Source organism: Dysidea avara, chromosome 2 (assembly GCF_963678975.1).
Source record: "Dysidea avara chromosome 2, odDysAvar1.4, whole genome shotgun sequence".
Classification (NCBI taxonomy): domain Eukaryota; kingdom Metazoa; phylum Porifera; class Demospongiae; order Dictyoceratida; family Dysideidae; genus Dysidea; species Dysidea avara.
Window position 1 is genome coordinate 3,839,455 of NC_089273.1, and position 21,832 is coordinate 3,861,286.

The 21,832-nt window shown below is 38.4% G+C and overlaps 1 protein-coding gene across 1 annotated transcript in view; it reads right to left on the minus strand.

The window, feature by feature from the left end:
* Positions 1-20,657, minus strand: part of LOC136246437 (pleckstrin homology domain-containing family G member 1-like) — a 356,327-nt gene extending 335,670 nt beyond the window's left edge. Inside the window, exons 1-8 of the mRNA XM_066037880.1 lie at positions 20,543-20,657; positions 16,766-16,855; positions 13,593-13,852; positions 6,249-6,356; positions 5,764-5,856; positions 5,537-5,587; positions 3,643-3,689; positions 1,133-1,300 (exon numbers count right to left, since the gene is read on the minus strand). The gene's annotated coding sequence lies outside the window, so the exon portion shown is untranslated. The remainder of the gene's footprint in view (positions 1-1,132; positions 1,301-3,642; positions 3,690-5,536; positions 5,588-5,763; positions 5,857-6,248; positions 6,357-13,592; positions 13,853-16,765; positions 16,856-20,542) is intronic.
* Positions 20,658-21,832: the final 1,175 nt, after the last annotated feature.

Below are 21,832 nucleotides of genomic sequence, written 5' to 3' on the forward strand. Positions count from 1 at the left end.
AGACCCTTACTTTTTGCGAAGGGGCAGGCGGCACCAGACTACACTACTGTATGCAAGATGACTAATATCAGCCTAATTGAAGCGAATGCCTAGCTAGCTATTGGCCTTCTAACATGTTACATACATCTAGCTACATGTGTCTTAATACCAGACTACAAAGATTCTTGAATTAAAACACGAGGCGCTCTATCACGTGATGACTATGCTCAGCCACTACAGTTGTTAGCCTAGAAAAGTGGAAACAAAAAGAAAAGAATTGCTGACTGAACAAGTACTCCATACCATTTGAACTGAGCAGTATCCACACGGATAGATGGGTGCTAATTTCACAAATACATCTAGACTGCTTTGCCTCCCCGAGTTTTGACCACACCAATAGCTACCGTGATCACTTAATCCAAATGTAAACCGTCCAGCCTACTGTAGTTAAACCAATTCTTTGTCCTTCACTCCTTGCCACAATGCTGTGCGGTTTTTTGTAATCACGTGATCTTGCTTCTATTTATTGCCTCCTCTATTTGTGCACAATCAAGTTACTCGTAGGGAAAATCCCTTGGATAACCCCATCTCTGTTTAGCCAAAAAGAAGGAAACCATCGGCGAAAATGGCACGGTGAGTATTGTATAAGTTGTGCAGTGACTAGTTAAGTAACTTTAGCAAAATCTCGAGCTATCCAGCCCACGTCTTTATAATTACTCTAGGAGCTGATGGTGGGGCAAAGAAGTCTGATGCCCGGGCAATGCCCTGGCTTGCCCGGGTTTGGCTACGCCACGGTATCACGATATACAAACTCATCACTCAGCTTGTGTACTTACACTGTACACTGATGACACTTGTAGCACTAATGTACTAGAAGTACAACACAACATGGTACACAACATTACAATACTGACAAGCTATTTTATCAAAAAATATTACAGTGTACAATGACATCTTGGGTACATTTTTCTCTAGTTATAGCTAAAATCTATACTTCAGCTTATATCACAATATAAAGATTCAATATCATATCACGACATAAAAAAAAATTATCACAATATTTCGATATATACCACATATCGCACATCACTACACACACACACACGCGCGCGCGCATGTACGCACACACTGCAGTACAAATACACACACTAACATGGTGTTGCTACATCTGTCTGGTCATTCCTAGTGACATTTAGTAGTTTAGAGCGTCTTTTCCGTAACAAGTTGCTACTCTTAGGATAAGACTTGTGGTTGGTGGTGGCTATCGTGTGCCTCGTCTGGTGACTGTGCTCTCCCAACATGTAATGGTCTTGTGGTGGTCCTGTAAGAAAGTGTGGTGAGATCTTACTATATGAAATACATGATAACAATTATAATGGACAATCATTGAACATTTACCAGACAACTAACTCAAATACCATCCTATTACCTATTGGACTAACCAGTGATGACTGACTGTTCTATTAGAGTATATTCATGAATTTGCAGGATGGTCTGATGTGTGTAGTGACAAGCAGTTCATAATACACTTTGATGTTATACAACAACATAAATATATACCATGATCACGTGAAACTTCAAAGGTGTCGCTGGTTGTATATAGGGCATATACACTTCAGGTGAGTATATATATACTCACCCAGTTAAGTATATATATATATACCTACCTGTGAAGTCATGTGACAGATTACTGTGTCACGATTTCGGGCTGATAGCCTGACGTGGGCGGACGAATGACGCCCAGCATGATGACTAATCACCCAGAGACTCAGGCTAATAGCCTTTGTCACGCTAGGCAATCAATCACCTCAGCCAGTAAGTATGAAGTAAAAGTGAAATGAAGCCTGTATTAAACTTCTGCACAGGTAAACTTTGCACTTCTTTTCAGTAGTCTGAAATACGGGTGTGGCGACTCTCCACAGACTTTGTGAATTACCTTCCCTTCAGGGTTTTACAGGTGTTTAGCAACTGAAAAACAATGGTGCAGGCCTCGTAGACTACTAGGAATAGCCTATCCCTTTTGAGTTGTTGAAAGGGGACATATCCTTACATATGTGAACGAAAATGAAGATAAGCTTTTTATTTGAGGCTTTGTCAAGAGAATTTGTGGAAAAAAAACATGTTAGTCAACAGTTTAGAAGATATTTCTGTGTGTAATATGTTGATAAAAGTGGTTTGTTTAACAAGCGCTTCTTTAGCAGTGCATAGCAATGTAATTAAAAGAATTTAAAAAATTTCATGAATTACCAAATATGAAAATTACACACTAATAATGTATTATTGCACAACCAAAAACCCTATTGGTTATAACAATAAAAAAGTTGGTTAGTTCCCGATGACTTAGCTAGCTGCATGATGTCTGGTCTTCACAAGTAACACAACATACATGTAGCTTGAACTTGTTACTTATTTTGTAATAATACTTATGACAGGTGAACTCTCACGTACTGCACCCAAAAAAAGAATGGAACTGGAATTATTTTTTCACATGAACTCCTGTAATGGGTAATATGTTTCACTTTCAGTTTTATTCAGTCGGTTACACAACGTCACAAATGAATAACAGTAATAATCTGGTCTCTATGACAATGTAGGGAAGCCACCACAAATCAACATCTTAATTGTGTTGTCAGTGAAAAGAAATGGGATGAAAGGAGGACAAAGGTAAGTCCATGATGTGTCTATTGTACATACTGCAGTATGCTAACAAGCTCCTGACAGACTGAAACAACTAACAATATTGAAAAAGCACATACATAGTTTTAGCTGTTATTGAGGTTCCCTTCTCTGAAGGCATCAGTCAGTCAGTGAGACAGTCAGTCAGTGAGGCAGCATAGCTAAGTGGTTAGGGAATCTGCCTGGTGATCGAAAGGTCCCAGGTTCAATCCTCGGTTACGCTACTTTGGTTTTTGTTGTTGTTTCCTTGAGCAAGAAACTTTACTCACAATACTTCAGTTACCCAGCTGTTAATGGGGACCTGGTGGTCTAGTGTCAACTGGGGAAGTGTCCACCCAGCTGTAACATCAATGGGTACCTGGTATTAACTGGGGAAGCAGCCCACCCAGCTGTAACATCAATGGGTACCTGGTATTAACTGGGGAAGCAAATGACTAACTATCCTTGTCTCGCTTAGCAGTGTCGAGGCCATTGTGGAACTCTGGGTTCCGCGACCTCTCTCTATGAGACCTGGACAGTCCTCCTGTGGGTTAGTGGCCCTGCCCCAGGAGGATCTGCCTGCACAAGGCTCAAGCACCTGAGTAGTGCACAGGCATCCCAGTGCTGGCTTACTGGGTGGTAATAGCTGTATTTTGTACAGCTGCTGTAGGCTTTGCTATGCAGTCAGTCAGTCAGTCAGTCAGTCAGTCAGTCAGTCAGCCAGTCAGGCAGTAGAAAATTCTCCTGGATTAAAAATAATGTACCAAGGCATGTTTGAGCTTGGTGATACTGTACCTAACCAATACTGCCAAGGTGTCATGAGTATTGTGAGGGTGAGATTGGTTTATAGAAAATGTTTTTTTTTGGTGCACACTTTCATAATCCATAATATAGAGTTTACCAAGCTGTATGATAAACACACGTACATACACATGTACACATGTACATGCACACACGCATACACACACATATATATGCACACACGCACATAAAAACACATCCACTTACCACTATCCAGGATTCCAGAAAATAGCAACAGTTTGTCCTACAGTGAACTGAACACAACTGTAATAAATGCTATTGTAACTGAATGTCAGACATAAGATAACAAAATGTGGAACTTGACATAATTTCAATACCATATATGGTACATACAGTATGCACACATGTTAATGAGACGAATAACATTTAGCCCTCGATCTCACTTCCACAACTGCCTAATGGCATAAACGACCATAGCATCACATTCTAAGTGCTCTGTAACTTCAGTCAAGCATTTTAGTAACTCCTGCACTTACACATCTTGTAGTGGCCACGCCCTTAAGTGAACGGAAACAGGGATAATTGGCCTCTCTGCACTATTGCGTGATTAGATGATGCAATCACATACTTTTGGAATGTTGATAACAAGTATTGTAGACGATTCTTCGCAGTGATAATGGCACTACTAATAAAGAGAAACGGTAAGGAGAAGGATTGTATAGGTTGGAGTGGCATGTTGCTACTTCTTTTATGCCTCTAAACAGTGACCTCATGTCTGTATGTGCATGTGCACTTGCTCAAATGTTGAAAACCAGACTTGGTGACCATCACTTCAACCATAAACAGGTAAGCGATGTTTATTGTGTTATTAGAAACAGTGATAGCCTGCAGAGAGTTGTGAAATTTCACGTTTGGTTTCACTTAGGCCAATTTTTGCCCTTAAAAGTTGTATAATGACTCTGTGGTTGCTCTTGTGTAAACAACAACTTGATAATCGAATTCCTTATTCTATAGCAAGTAAACTGATACAGTTTTATAGGATTATATGGTATTGTAAGAGATTGAACTGTTTTACTTGATAGTGTGATTTTGTAATGGTGATTTTTGTAATGATGATTTTGTAATGGTGATTTTGTAATGGTGATTTTGTAATGATGATTTTGTAATGGTGATTTTGTAATGGTGATTTTGTAATGGTGATTTTGTAATGGTGATTTTGTAATGGTGATTTTGTAATGGTGATTTTGTAATGGTGATTATGTAATGATGATTTTGTAATGGTGATTTTGTAATGATGATTTTGTAATGGTGATTTTGTAATGGTGATTTTGTAATGGTGATTTTGTAATGATGATTTTTGTAGTTGCATAACTGGTAGAGTAGGCACATTTTGTAGGTGTTGTAATGCTGCTCTTTGACATCATTTACACAGCACTACAAGATTTTATTATACTGTAGCAACACTTCTCCAAGTAGGCCAGTGAGAAGGTTTTCGATCAATGTGTACAAAATTATGCAAGTTATCCCTCCTAACATTGCCATGCAGGCCAGCATTGTGTAAACACACATTCCCCACAAAGTTCTATGTGGGCTTAAGGATTAAGGTACTTACCCTATTAGGAATGTTCATATCAACACTATCACTAATGTTTTGTTGATCACCTTCACCCAGTCATCTTTGAGTGACACAGTACAAGCCTGTACTGTGTCACACAAATGAAGCCCATACATTTATATGTAGAACATTATAATACACTTTAGGCAAAATACTCTAATAGAACAGTCACTTCCACAGTTTGGATAATCGATGGTCAGATAACGGAGAGACCGCTGCATACAAACACACATTCACCCACACATAAAATACATTATTATATAATACAAGCTGACTAACAAACAATACAATAGAGTGGTCCCTCCATAATCTGGTCATCGAACAATAGAAATGACTGCTCTATTAGAGCGTTTTGACTAAGGTGTGCTTTTATTAAAGTAATTGAACAACATTCTGGATTATGTACTGAATGTGTCCTCAAGTGTCCACATTAACAGGTTCCAGTGTAATATGGAACAGAACAAGGAACCCCTCTCCGACTACTATTGGATAATGACTTACTAAATACAAGCAAATGTGACTTACCATAATGTCTTCTTTCTCATCCTCTCCAACAATCAAACAATCATTGATCTTCTGTAATAGTAATAAACAAATGATGAATTATTTGTGTGTTTAACCGTACGTATGTCAGTATATACAGTAAACAGTCCTTGTATATACAAATAAATATGAAATATAAACCACACACACACACACACACATGTACGCACGCACGCGTGTACACACACACTATACACGCACACACGTACTTCTGGTATTAGTGAATACTTCAACACTCTCTGGACAGATTTCAACAGGTAGGCTCCTAATGGTAACATGTGTCCAAGTTTCTGTTGACATTTCTGTACAATAATACAATATAGTAATCACATCGTATCATACACTATCAATAAACAGCTGTGAAATCTAGAGGACTTTGTAAGCTGTATTATAACAATAACTACACACATGGCACAAAGAAAGATAACCCTCAACCTACAACACAATACTACACAGATGGTGTACACAGAACACACAATACTCCCTAGTTTATGTCATCACCATAGACACAGTACAACTCAACACTAACAGTACAAAAGATATGGGACACTACAATAATGTCAGCACAGGTCAAGAGATAAACAGATTAACACCTTAGTGATATTCATAACAACCAGCTGACTGTACGTGAACACTTCTCTACCATAGTAATACACACAGACAGACAAATGGACAGACAGACACAGTTACATACATTATTGTGTTGCTTGTACATGAAGTGACCTTCTTTCTTCTTAGTAGAGGAAGAAGTGTCTCTGTTGTCAACCTGATACTAGTATTGACTAGCTTGCCACCGAGAAACCTGAATGTGTCCAGTAGTAAAATAGAGTGTTAAATACTTGAAATAAATAGGTGCAAGTATAATTATATGTGCAACGGTGGTGGCGTATGTTATGTGACATCACACACACACACGCACGCACGCACCCAGTGACTGTGCATCAATTTGTAAACATATATTACAGGTGCCACAAGAAATCAGTGAACAAATAGACAAACAAAATGATGAACCCCAGGTAGCAAAAAAGTTCTGTTTGCATGATAGCAACTGTTTGCCTTTTTAGTTTACACTACCAATGCTGCTGGTCTGGAAGAATTGTTTTTACAACTTTGTTGGCAACTGTGTGTGATGTACCTTCAGCCATAAAGGTAACAAGTATATGATTGTTGAATATTTCTTTACTATACTGCTATTTACTACAGCTGATAACATGTCATGTGGCAGGATGTAATTCCAGTGAAGTGGCATTTGCTGATGATGAAGCACACTACACACACAGAGCCCAAATAGTGTACACATGTTTGTTGACTGCAATAAAGCGAGTACAGAAAGGAACCTTAGTTAAAAGAAAATTTTACAGATCAAAAATTCTTTAAAATTTTGCTACTACATATCTAATCCAAAACAGCCAGCTGTAAAAAAAGTGTGCGGCCCTCAAAAAGGCTATGGTGAAAAAAGATGTGAAATCTAAGGTGGCGGCCAAGAAATGGCTGTGATGGTAGGTTAATGGTAAAAATTTTAATAACAACAATTCAGGTGAAGACTTCTTCTAGCTGACCTTTCTACAGGGAGATTTGTTTGTAGCTGAACTCTCTACAGGTGATTTGTTTGCAGCTGAACTCTCTACATTATGGTTTCTTTGTAGCTGAACTCTCTACAAGGTAACTTCTTCTAGCTGATCTTTCTACAGGGTGATTTGTTTGTAACTGAACTCTCTACAAGGAAACTTCTTCTAGCTGATCTCTCTACAGGGAGATTTGTTTGTAGCTGAACCCTATACAGGTGATTTGTTTGCAGCTGAACTCTCTACATGATGGTTCTTTGTAGCTGAACTCTCTACAAGGTGACTTCTTCTAGCTGACCTTTCTACAGGGAGTTTTGTTTGTAGCTGAACTCTCTACAGGTGATTTGTTTGCAGCTGAACTCTCTACATGATGGTTTCTTTGTAGTTGAACTCTCTACAAGGTAACTTCTTCTAGCTGATCTCTCTACAGAGAGATTTGTTTGTAGCTGAACTCTCTACAGGTGATTTGTTTGCACCTTAACTCCCTACATGATGGTTTCTTTGTAGCTGAACTCTCCACAAGGTAATTTCTTCTAGCTGATCTCTCTACAGGGAGATTTGTTTGTAGCTGAACTCTCTACAGGTGATTTGTTTGCAGCTGAACTCTTTACATGATGGTTTCTTTGTAGCTGAACTCTCTACAAGGTAACTTCTTCTAGCTGATCTCTCTACAGGGAGATTTGTTTGTAGCTGAACTCTATACAGATGATTTGTTTGCAGCTGAACTCTCTACATGATGGTTTCTTTGTAGCTGAACTCTCTACAAGGTAATTTCTTCTAGCTGATCTCTCTACAGGGAGATTTGTTTGTAGCTGAACTCTCTACAGGTGATTTGTTTGCAGCTGAACTCTCTACATGGTGGTTTCTTTGTAGCTGAACTCTCTACAAGGTAATTTCTTCTAGCTGATCACTCTACAGAGAGATTTGTTTGTAGCTGAACTCTCTACAGGTGATTTGTTTGAAGCTGAACTCTCTACAAGGTAACTGATGTCTCTACAAGGTCACTAGTTTGTAGCTGAACTCTCTACATGGTGGTTTCTTTGTAACTGAACTCTCTACAGGGTGACTTCTTTTAGCTGATCTTTCTAGAGGGTGATTTGTTTGTAGCTGAACTCTCTACAGGTGATTTGTTTGCAGCTGAACTCTCCACATGATGGTTTCTTTGTAGCTGAACTCTCTACAAGGTAACTTCTTCTAGCTGATCTCTATACAGGGAGATTTGTTTGTAGCTGACCTCTCTACAGGGTGATTTTTTTTTGTAGCTGAACTTTCTACATACAAAGTGACTTGTTCTAGCTGGTCTCTCTATAGGATGACTTGTTTCTAGCTGATCTCTCTGCAGGGTGACTTGTTTCTAGCTGAACTCTACAGGGTGATCTGTTCGTAGCTGAACTCTCTACAGGATGATTTGTTTACAGCTGAACTATCTACATGGTGGTTTCTTTGCAGCTGAATTCTCTACAAGGTGACTTCTTCTAGCTGAACTCTCTATAGGGTGATTCGTTTGCAGCTGAACTTTCTACATGATGGTTTGTTCATAACTGAACACTCTACAAGGTAACCTCTTCTAGCTTATCTCTTTACAGGATAACTTGTTTCTAGCTGAACTCTCTACATGGTGATTTGTTGGTAGCTAAACTCTCTACAATTCGATTTGTTTGCAGCTGAACTCTCTACATGGTGGTTTCTTTGTAGCTGAACTCTCTACAAGGTAGCTTCTTCTAGCTGATCTCTCTACAGGATGACTTGTTTCTAGCTGAACTCTCTACAGGGTGATCCTTTCGTAGCTGAACTCTCTACAGGGTGATTTGTTTTCAGCTGAAGTCTCTACATGATGGTTTGTTTGCAGCTGAACGCTCTACAAGGTAATTTTTCTAGTTGATTTCTCTACAGGGTGATATGTTTCTAGCTGATCTCTCTACAGGGTGATTTGTTTGTAGCTGAACTCTGTACAGTTTGATTTGTTTGCAGTTGATCTTTGTAGCTGAACTCTCTACAAGGTAACTTCTTCTAGTTGATCTCTCTACAGGATGACTTGTTTCTCGCTGAACTCTCGACAGGATGATCCGTTCTTAGCTGAATTCTCTACATGGTAGTTTCTTTGTAGCTAAACTCTTTACAAGGTGACTTCTTCTAGCTGATCTCTCTATAGGGTGATTTGTTTGTAGCTGAACTATCTGCAGGGTGATTTGAACTCTCTACAAGGTAACGTTTTCTAGTTGATCTCTCTACTCAGTCTGGATGACTTGTTTCTAGCTGAACTCTCTACAGTATGATCTGTTAAGTTTCTACCTGATCTCTCTATAGAGTTATATCTTGTTTGTATAGCTGAACTCTTTTACATGGTGGTTTTTTGATTGGTTGCTGAACTCTCTCTCCACGGTGACTTGTTTGTACTACAGAGTGACTTGTTTGTAGCTGAACTCTCTACAGAGTGACTTACTTGTAGCTGAATATTGCATAAAGTAACTTGTTTGTAGCTGATCTAGATGAACTCTCTACTAGGTAGCTTTTTTGTAGCCGAACCCTTTACGCAGTGACTTGTTTGTAGCTGAATTCTCTACAGAGTGACTTGTTGTAGCTGAACTCTCTACAAGGTGACTTGTTTATAGTTGAATTCTCTTCAGTGTGACTTATAATGTTCTGAATCTCTACAGCAACATATTTGTAGCTGAACTCTCTACAGGATGACTTGCTTGTAGCTGAATTGTCTATAAGATTAACTGTTTGTAGCTGAACTCCCTACAGAATAACTTGCAATGCCAAAGAAATTCTATAATGGAGTAAGTTATAAACGTGGCTGAATGCTTTATTAGGGTGACTGTTCTATTAGAGTATCTCGATCTCGCATATGCTACACGTAGTTGGCTTTGGAATCATAACTCAGTGGTTTGTAATCCGATTCTTCTGTACTACTGCAAGGACCTTCTATGATAATTATTCCAGCTACACACCGATTTTCAGCTCACTGTTCTAAGCGGTTTGGCTGGTAGGCGTGAAAACTAATAGTTTTTTATTCATAAAAGTCGATCGCGTAATTGTGACATAGGTTGGGTTTTGTGTCATATCTCGATGGCCTTTAACTGGATTCCTTTCAAACCACAAAAAGGCACTCCTACGATAGTTACTCCATCTACATAGCAATTTTCAGCTCATTCCTTCAAGCGGTTTACCCTGTGGGCGTGACAGACCTTCGACCTTATTTTACGCAGATAATCGGTCATAACTCCGTGAATGTTCATCGGATTCCTACCAAACTTGGTACTGAGATTCGCCTTAATGAGCCCTTTAAGTGTGCCAAATTTCAGCTCGATCCAAGCACGCATTCGTGTTTTATTGCGGATTTTGCAAAGTGTGCGAAAAGAAGAAGTAGATGAAGAAAAAACGAAGAAAAAAAACCCAAACTTTGGCCGCTCGTATCTCGGAAATGGCTGGAGCGATTTTCTTCAAATTTGGTATGTGGACTCCTCTACCTCGCCGGCATTTCTGTAGCAACTTTGGTTTTAATAGGATAAGGAATCACGGAGCTACAAAGGTGTGAAAATCACGTTTACTTTCTTCCTGTAAATATACTCACGGTGTGGCGCGCCGGCTACTTGGGCCGCACGACACACTACCGTGTGTCTTGATCAACAGACACACAACTTCAAACTCTACACAACTCATCACATTATTTTGTTGCTACAATAATGGACCTTGTTAGGCCTTCAAAAGTCTGTCACTTCATTAAAACATACAAGGTATGTTGTTCCTCTGGTATACACTGGACACTTTTATACACTATGATGTGAGCAGTAATTGCAGTGTGCGAAATAACGTCCGGACACCGGACAATTTCCGGTCAATTACACTAGGTGTCAGGTCATCATTGAATTTGTCCGGAAATAATGTCCTTTCAAAGTTTATAGTGTTAGCATTGGGCTAGGAGGGAGGCCAGACATGATGGTATTGACATGTAATTAAGTTATTTGCTTTTGGTTTGTACTGACCACAAGGGTATGCCCAAGATGTACTCTGAGGTTAACAGTTTACTATGTTGTGCCAGCCTACTTGTCTCAGTCACCTGTACTGCAGTAGTAAAATGTATTTATAACCTGATTACAGTTAGTAGCTTTTACTTGTGGTATCCATGATCACCTATACAACCAGTTTTTAAGCTAGAATGAACAAGACATCAGTGCATCTATTTATATTAGGGATAGAGCCATTATATATTCTAAGCCATGGCAACTGCCAGCATAAGCAAAGTTTGACCACATAGCTATATCATTCCAAGGCAAGCCCTGACTGAAGTCCTTATGGTTCCTTTCCTACAAAGGCCCAATTTATTGCATAGAAGCCCTTTCATGTGGCCAGTAGCTACCTTTAAAATGCTGTACTATCAGTATCAGTGAGTGGTTGACAAGTAATCAGCTGTACAGTACATTGGTGGCCCCAGTGTTTGATACAAACATACAAGTGGTAGAAACATAGGAAAGGAGAAACAATAGAAGTTAAAATGTCCAGTCAAATTGCTTAATGTCCACTCAAGTTTTGCAATGCCCTGACAGTACGACAGGACATGTCTGAAAAGTTATTTCGCACACTGTAATTGTGGGTTGAGTTTGTGTGTGTCATGATGAGGTGGAGTTGTTAACAACATGTCATTTGTACCCTAACAGGTAGAACAGTAGTGTCAGTTCTCCATTTAATATAACTGTGTAGATTACTTCCCCAGTTAACACGAGGTCCCCATTAATAAAGCTGGTCATTTTCTAACTCTTAAAACCCACACATATAATATACCTTAGGGGTGGTCCACAATTTTCAGCTTTTTTGCAAGCGTACAAAGAGTACTCTTTTTTCTGACCCCCTCCCCCCCAGCCAAAAGCGTACTGTATAATTGTTGACACATGGATGTATTGTATAGCAGAACAAACACCCAGACACTTTAATATTGCAAAATTCATGTATGGTGTTTGTTTTGTTTTTTAGGCAACTTATCATTTAGATGCTTTTGAAGCTGATATCCTGAAGGAAATGTTCCTACACACAGCGGGCATTAGTATTAACCTGATGCACATTTGCAAATGTGTACATAAACATCATAGAAACAACTTGTTCTTGGCCATCTTCGATGTGTTCATACAAAACCATATCACTGGCAGTAGCAACAGCAGTACTAGTCTGTAGGGTGTTTTCACCATAGTCTGAAGTGGACTGGAGTCAGGAGATGTGGGTACACTCTGCAGAGACAGGTTTTCTCTATGGGCAACCCACAACTACCACAACTATGTAGTGTGAACAAATTAGTACCCACATAATCCAGCCTCCCATACCCAATCGTATTCCTAAACTCACAACAACACCTTCTGCAGATACTAAACAAAAGCAACAACCAGTGTAGCTAGATGCCATTCAATTGTAATCGTTTATCAGTGTTAATTGCTATATAGACTAAGACTAAAGAAAAATAAGTAAGTCAGTACTGTTATAAAAGTAAGTCAGTACTGTTATAAAAGTAAGTCAGTACTGTTATAAAAGTAAGTCAGTACTGTTATAAAAGTATATAAAGCCTGTAGTATGTGTTATCACGCTGATAACTGTTCCTACCTGTAGTTTGAAACATGGTTTATCTTTGCCTTCAGCTTATAAAGCCTCATTTCATTGGCAGCTAGCTAGCTTAACCTAGCCCTGGCACTGTTTTCCAGAGTTCGCCAAAGCACATGTGTTGGCTTGGGCCCATTCATTAACAGCATGAGTTTGCTTAGTCCACCGTTTAATTGGACACTGTATTGCATGAAGTAGAAGTAGTGCTTACTAGAGCCTTATCACTGCATTTGGATTTCTTTCCAACTCACATGATAAGCAAAGCATACATGTGATTTTACCCCCTCCCCCCTAGCGTACGGTTTGTACACTCGCGAAACAGCTGAAAATTGTGGACCATCCCTTAGTAACAATTCACTGAAAAATGCACACACTGATAAATTTACTTTTACATGTAACCTCAAACAGATTACTATCACTATGGAACACAATTTGTGCTATTATATTTGTGATGTAATAAAGAATGAAATGTTACCTAGGGGAATACCCTGTGACCAAGTCAAAGGTTGCCACGACAACAATATTTATACAATTCAAACATACATGCTACAAACTATGCATAACTCCTTCCCAGTTCACTACATTGAGCTGATAATGTTACAACATCTAAAACTGATGTTAGTTGAACATTAATAAATTGACTACTGTGTCATATTCATTCACTATCGGTCTAGTCCTTCATAACAAGTCAGTGAATGTTGTTACAATTATTTATCCTTTTCTGAGTACACAAATGATATGTTTTCTATTGTTGGATGGTTTTAGGGTTTGTACATTTGTTCCAGCTCTACCATATGTACATGGTCAACACATGACTACTACAGTACTACCTTCACACAGACGTACAATATTTGTATAACACACAGACAGACAGACACACTTACCTGTGACGGCAAATGGTGACAACATGGGTGACAGGTTGATACTCTCTCCTAATCTCACTCTCTTCCATAGTATATATCATATATCTTCCATAGTATATATCATATATGTAATTATCTGCTGAGGAGGCTGCTTCTTCCTGCCTATCACATGATCCTCATAATACCAACCCTTAGGGAATATAACACTGGTCCATTATTGTATGTCTGGCCTGGTCACATATATACAGCTCCATTCATCTCTCATCCATTAGGGGTGGTCACTACAAACACAAAACAGTACACTACATGTACTTACAAAGTAATGTTTATGCAACTGATCTCCCCCCTATACACTAACTACATTCATATGCAGTAGCTTTACATTCCCACAACATACACCAAACCACTGGTCTATAATGATATTCATGTTGACATTACTGTTCAAAACTTTGGTGGTAAATTCTCCAACTATATCATGTGATGTAACCACTGGACAAATTGACCTTTAACACATTACTGAAGTGTCACCAAATCACTCATGTGTTATCAACACAATTTTATGAAAGGAGCTACACAAGGACACAGTTATTAAACTACACTACTAGTGTACATGGTTGAGAGGTAGAGGATGACAGATATACTACACAGTTAACAAAACTATATCATTGACTATGACACAATTGTGTAGTCAGTCAAACACAACAAGATAAACAAGTGGTTAGTGACATGTATTATCCTGGAGGTAATATTTGTAGACCAACATGTAACCATCAATATATTAGTTACAGGACAAACAGGTTTCCAGTTTGAGATAGTCAAACTCTTCTCCAGGGCAATGCAATATTTATCACAACAGCAACAAATGTTGATTCTCGCAATAATCTCTCTACCTGCTGGTCTGAGCTGTCTGTCTACACATGAACAACTCTGGTAGTTGTGGGAAACACAGTTATTGTTTCCAGTCAACCAACACTGGAATGTCCATGTACCACTCATACACTAACACACAGGAGGACTGTACAAGTCTTACAGATAGAGGACACACAACCTGAAGTTCCAGAATGACCCCTAAAACACTACTCAACACAATGACAGGTTCCACAGTTGACATCAGGCCACCAGGTCCTCATTGTATAGCTGGGTAGACTACAACAATGTGAGCAAAGCTTCTTGTTCAAGGCAGGCTTGGAGTCAAATACATGAGTATTTGTTTTCAGCTGTACTATTTTTGAGTATTTGCATTTTGAAGTTTTGAAACAACATGTATTGTAGTTAAATACTTTGTGTAAAAACTTAAAATACTTTCTGCAAATACTTCAAATACTTCGCTTCTGAAATTTCTGAACAAATAGAGGAAGAATCTGGCAGCCAAGAAAATAAAAACCTTTTGTCAGTGATTTAATAAATGAGTCTGACTCAGCAACTGCTGATACTACCAAGGATTTAAACACAACTGTTGAGGAGTACTTACTTTCACCCTGTATACTGTAAGAAGAAGATCCACTTGTGTTTTGGAAAGTAAATCAAACAAAATTTCCACCTTTAGCCAAAATGGCTTGTAGCTAGATTTCTCTGCATACCTGCATCCTCAGCACCCGTAGAAAGACTGTAAGTAAAGTATTTTGCCCAGATTGATGCCATTTAACTGAAAACAATTTGAGGAATATATGTTTATAAGATATGTATTCAATAAGTTAAGTAGCTAGCTAGTTACTATATAGGCTATTATGAGTGGTCAGTTGCTTTTACCATACACTTGTATTAGAACAGGCGTGTGTAATATTGGGTGGTTGTGTAACGTGTAGTTCAGATCAAAGTACAAAAGTATTTTAAAAGTATTTAAATGCTTTAGAAGTATTTGAAATACATCCTGGGTATAAGTATTTGTATTTAAATACTTTTCAAAGTATTTGACCCCAAGCCTGGTTCAAGGTAACACCAACTGGGCAAAACCGAGCATTAAACTTGGAACCTTTCAATTACCAGTTAGTTGGTATAGCCACTTGGCTATGATACCTCACACAATGCATGCACGAACAAACAAACAAACAAACAAACAAACAAATGAAAGCAAACACACACGCGCGTACCCACACACAAAATACACTACACTACAAACCTACACAATAGCACTTCAATCACAGTCTGAGCATGGAATATTCAAAGATGTGCCAAATGGTCTAATGTGACATCAACTTCAATCTCAGAAACAGTAGTTGCCATGACAACATCACATCACTAGTAGGGCTGGGACGAAGCTTCGAATGCTTCGTGGGTTCGAAGGTTAAGTAAACTTTGAATTATAAAAGTATCCTTCGAAGCTTCGTAATGCACTCATAGTCTACGAAAGAATCACAAATAAACATGGTTATCTTTATTGCAGCTGCTTTTTCCTCTTGCGTGATCAATGTTCGTCTCTTCACGACCAATCTCCGTGTGTCACGCCCACTTTTAAACCATCACAGTTCAGCTTGCTACCATACTTGCAGCCTTACAACACCTTATAAAGTGATAGATAATGTATGGAAAGTGTAATTTTAGCCATTTCTCGGTGCTTACCTGTGCATGATTGCAGTATAGCGGACACGCCCATTTGCAATTGATCGATTGCGTCATTCAGTACTGCTGCTATGCACTTCCAATACTTACAAACTTATTAAATAGGATTAGAAAGATAAAACCTAAGAAGGATGTGCATAAATACAAGAAAACCTACAACTTGAAAGCTAACACCGAAGCTTCAAATGTTCAAACATTATATTAGCGAATATTCAAAGGTAAATTTCAATATTCGTCCCAGCCCTAATCACTAGCATGCAAATGTAAAATGACATCATTATAACATCATCACAAAAAAATTGCTATGTACAGTAAAACTATACAGTATCAAACACTATGGTCGTACTGCTTAATTGACATGACGTGCGCTGTTAAAAAAGTCTCATCTAAAAACCATCATGGAAACATCACACACAGTGAAAATCATCTTTACAGAATAGCCTTACTCCATTCAGCATCGATTCATCAATTATAGCATTAAAAACAAGAAAACACATACAGGTGTTCAGATATTAAATTTAAAAAATAAATGCTATAACTCGAATTTGTTTGCCAGCCTACCTGACCACAGGCACAAGGCTAGAGGCCAAACAAAGCAGCACACGACCACCATCATGCCACAACAACAAACTCACTTGTGAGATGTGCCTTTTGTAGTTCCGATAAATGTCTGTTATCTGCACTTTGCCTTTTCTTTTATCTTCAATTAAATGATCATCTTCTCCCTAGGAAATCATACAAAGACATTAATTTTCCCTATGAATACTTTCATTGAAGGAGAGTATTTAGATGCCATGAAACTATTTGAGGTGATTAACAGACTCATAGCCGCTAAGCTGTGTCTGTTTTAAAGCAATTGCCACACCTCCTTAAACAATCATAATGTGACACGACAATCTAGCTTCGTTGGAAAACAAGACATTGTGCCATGTCCACTAGCTTGATCTACTGTGTAGCTGAGTGGCAAGATCAAGATACTCTAATACACCACACGTGCATTTCATAGCTAGCTCTAGCACAAACTAGTGCAATAAAAATATATATAATTTAACAATGAAGTATGGTTCCAGCAATAAAAATTAGTGAAACAAGATTCAAAAGTAGGGATTTTCCCACATTGCTACAATGCCAAGTAGCTAGGGATTTTCCCTCACAGCTACCATCATCTCTTGCTTTACTACTTTTTATCGCTGCAATCCTACTTCATTTTAAAATCAATAGTTATAGGCCCACAAGCTGATGACAAGATACAATAGTGTCAGTTATACTATGGTTAGTAACAATGCCATAACAGTGTGATCAGTAATAATGACTTGAGTTCATTTAAGGTTTGTAAGCAGCAATTTGTAACCTCAGTTGATATAGTGACTAAACCTTACCCTCTAGTTTACTAGCCTATGTATAATATACTAAGAAACCTGAAGTGAGTATCTATACTGGGTTGCTGTGTTTGGCGAATCACGGATGGACGGATTATGGATCACATGATGAACATATTCCACTGCTCATTGGAGATGTTTATAAGTATCGTGTCAGTGTTGTAGTATACTTGCTATAATAATTATTTTACTAATGATGACAAAAACACTGCACACTTCACTGCATCACTAAAATTCCCATGCACCATTTCAGATTTAGTTATGGCCATTTACAGTCATACATATACAGTACGTCTATATAGTCCACTATCTGGAGCTGTACTTGTACATTGTTAGCCATGGATAGGCAGGTGTTTGAGGAGACTATGGATTTTATCAACTTCTGAGTAAGTGATTAAACTTGGCAAACTGATTAGCTATTGATGATTTTCTGTATTGAAGCGAATCACAGATTCTGAACAGGAAAGCAGGTCAATTGAGTGGTCTGATGGCCAGGGCACACTCTCCTCCCATGAGAAAAGAAGGTAAATTACAGAATTATCATAGGATTACAGCTGCAGCATGGGCTGGCTGTAATAGCTAGGCTCACTGTTCCGACTAAATGACACCTCCTGCAATGTGACTACTACAGTATTTGTGATTATACTTTTTAGACGAAAACATTTTATGTGAATCATGTGATCACCTCAAGCAGCGAAAAATTCCACAGAGGGGTTGCAATACTCAATATCAACCATATAGCTTTCTACTCACAAGTGATACAGCAATCATAATCGATGTAACTTAGCCACTGTTTGACTCGCTAAATCACTCTTCGGCTGGCAAAAATTAATATTTTACCGACCTTCCAACCCTGTACTTGGCCTGAGAAACAAAAGATTCAGTTGAAGTGGCCTAGTTACAGGTTGTACATCTTGCAGGACATCCATGGTTACAAAGGATTGATGGGGTAAAGCATTACCACTATTGACAAAACTGTTTGTATGGTTCATCTCAATTCCTACAATATAATACAAAATAAAAGTAGTTCTCAATATAGAACTAAAGTATTAATTCTACTAGTATATTAAAAATTATAAATTTAAAAATGAAGTAGGGATCCAAGCGATAAAAAGTAGTGAAACAAGAGATGAACAATGGTAGCTATTACAGTATAGCTCAGTGGGAAATCCTACTTTGGCATTGACCACAAAATAATTGTTATACTATGCCAAAGTAGGATTTCCCACTGAGCTACGTATGATGTAATAGCTATCATTGTTCATCTCTTGTTTCACTACTTTTTATCGCTTGGATCCCTACTTCATTTTTAAATTTATAATTTAATATACTAGTTTGTTTAGTTGTTTTTTTGTTAAGCATACAGCTAGTTATAAACATGTGACTGTTTTATTAGGGTGACTGCTGTATTAGAATATCTCGGGTCAGCCTGCAAAGATGTGTGCTTGCCCAAAAAGGGGTGTGGTCATTGTGGTTTTGATCGATTATTAGACTAGAGTATCTCGAATCAGCCTACCAACTTGAAGGTGTGTGGTCACAAATACAGCTAGTGTAAAAGGGCATGGTCATCATCGGCTCAATAATAGTAGAATAAATAATGAGCATGATCTTGTGATCTATCGTGGAGTACCGGTACCTCCGTAAAGTAGTGTAGTCTCAGTGTCGCTTAAAGAAAGTGTTGATATGGAAAATCAATGCCTCGATATGGTTTCGTTGGATGAAGAAAAGACAAGCAGCCTGATTGAAGATAAAAGAAAAGACAAGGCGCACACTTCTCGGAACCCCAAAAGGCACATCCCACCGGTGAGTTTGTTGCTGTGGCGTAAAATGGTGACCGTGCACTGCTCCGTTTGGGCTCTAGGCTTGCGACTGTGGTCAGGCAGTAAGTGAGTGAGATGAAATTTCAAGTTTTGATAATTTTTTAAAATTCTATATCCGGCCGCCAGTAAGCGTTTTCTTGCTTTTAACGCTACATTTGAAGTTAAATGGACTAATATTATTCCGTAAAAGTGATTTTCACCGCGTAAGAAGTTTCTAAGCTGGTTTTTAAAGGCAGTATTTTTGGCAGAGCACTTCACTTTTGATGCAAACCCTACTTAAACAGTACTATCTACCATACTGTTTGATATAACATTATACTTTTATAGTCACAGGTCAAACTCTGATCAACACTTCAAGTAACAGATCAAGGTGAAATATTGCCCAGTCAAGACTGCAAGGGCTTTGACAGTGGTAGTAAAGCAACCTATAGCTCATATCACTACCTTGTATTGTATATAGTGTACTTCCCCAACAAACATATTGGTCTGTTTACATGCCGGGACTATAAGGAAATAAAAAAACTAAAAAAAAAACTAATGTTAAACATCTGAGTAACATGTTACTGTACATTATACTTTAAATTGACCAGCTACTGGTAGTGATACAGGCCACAATTTGGTGATCATCTGTTTCTCATCAGTACCCACATGTATTTTCACTGCAACAGGTATTTCCCCTATTATTACAGATTAATCATTATTTGTTTGAGCAACAAAATATTGAGGTTAGTTTTAAAAGATTTCCACACTCATACAGCAGCTACTGTACTTCATGTACTGTACAAGTAATGTTTATTGGAGTGTCAGATTTGTGAAGAAAGCCCTTCATCATAATATAACGTTTACAGAATTTTGCAAGCAAAATGTGTCAAACAGTGCCCCTATGCTTGTTAGTGGAGTTGACTGTACATCAGAAATAGTTCAGTATCTTGTCATCGCCTAGCAATTGTGGCCACCTGCCCGCACTCCACACTTTTAAAATCTTCTGATGAGAAACTGAAAATCACCAAACAGTTGCCTTATGAACGAGAGTTTAATCTCGCGCGGCCAGAACTTTTTTCTCTTTATCACTTGAGTACGGAGAAACAATGACAAAGTGAAAAAAAAAAGAAAGTGGCCCGCGGTTTGAGACTAGAGACTACTCCAGGTGGGCTAACATAACAGACGAACTGGAGGATTACACATCCCGTACAAACACATCACAGACACTTACTACACATGATCATTTTTTGTATCGCTCCTACTCTAGCTCTAGTCTCGAATCCAGACCGGTTTGAGACTACTCTAGTTCCTTCACTTCACCACTAGTATCCACAAGTCGACGTATACCCTCCGTATATTACCTACACCAGTCACGTGATTTGCCTTAGCCTGAAGAGTCGCTGTCCTCGTCGATAGCTGATAATCGCTCTATAACAGGTGTTTGTGTGTGATGTGTATATTATGATGAAGTGCTGATTCTTGTTCGTGTTGTGTCCTCGGGTGAGGCGACTAGCAACCTGTCTTGACCTCTTAAAAACTGCTATCTATGCAGGTAGGGTATCATAACAGCTAGTAAAAGATCAGTATACGCGGAAATTTAATCACATTGCACTTGTCTTATCAAATAATTTGATAATTATAGTGAGTAGTGACTAATAGCTACTGGCTGAGGCACTGGGTGGCTCAGTGGTCCAGATTTTAAGTTGAGAGCCCAGAAAGAGCTGACAATGTTGTTGTCTAGCTTGTACAGTGAAGCACACAGTAACATGTGCACAGAATCATGTTGCTGTTTTGTAATCTCAGTACAAGCTGATCATGACCAGTGGTTATAACAGTGGACATACTACACATTCCTTTCTGTGTTATGTGACATGTAGGAGTATTATAGCTTAGGTCTACTCTAATGAATAAGTGAATGTGAACTATCTCATCTACTGATCACATGCTCCACAAGCAGAAACATTACCTTAAAGGTTATAGCTATAATTCCCTGTAATACCATCTAATCCAAAACAGCCAAGCTGTAAAAAAAGAATGTGGCCCTCAAAAAGGCTATGGTGAAAAAAGATATGAAATCCAAGGTGGTGGCCAAGAAATAGCTGTGATGGTAGGTTGATGGTAAAAATTTTAATAACGACAATTCAGGTGAATTTTGGTGCCGCTTGGTCAATTGGCACAAAATTCACCTGAGTTGTCGTTATTAAAATTTTTACCATTAACCTACCATCACAGCCATTTCTTGGCCGCCACCTTGGATTTCACATCTTTTTTCACCATAGCCTTTTTGAGGGCTGCACTCTTTTTTTACAGCTTGGCTGTTTTGGATTAGATTTCACTTCTTTTTGTATTTTTACCCCAAAGCCGGCCTACAGCCAGCTTTGGGACTTTTTAAGCATATCTTTTTTTCTTTACCTCAAGAAGAAGAAAAGATGAAGCAGATGTACTTTAAATATTTCTGATTTTATCAGTAAATGTACAAATTATATGTATATACGTTACACATATGTGACTGAATTTGACA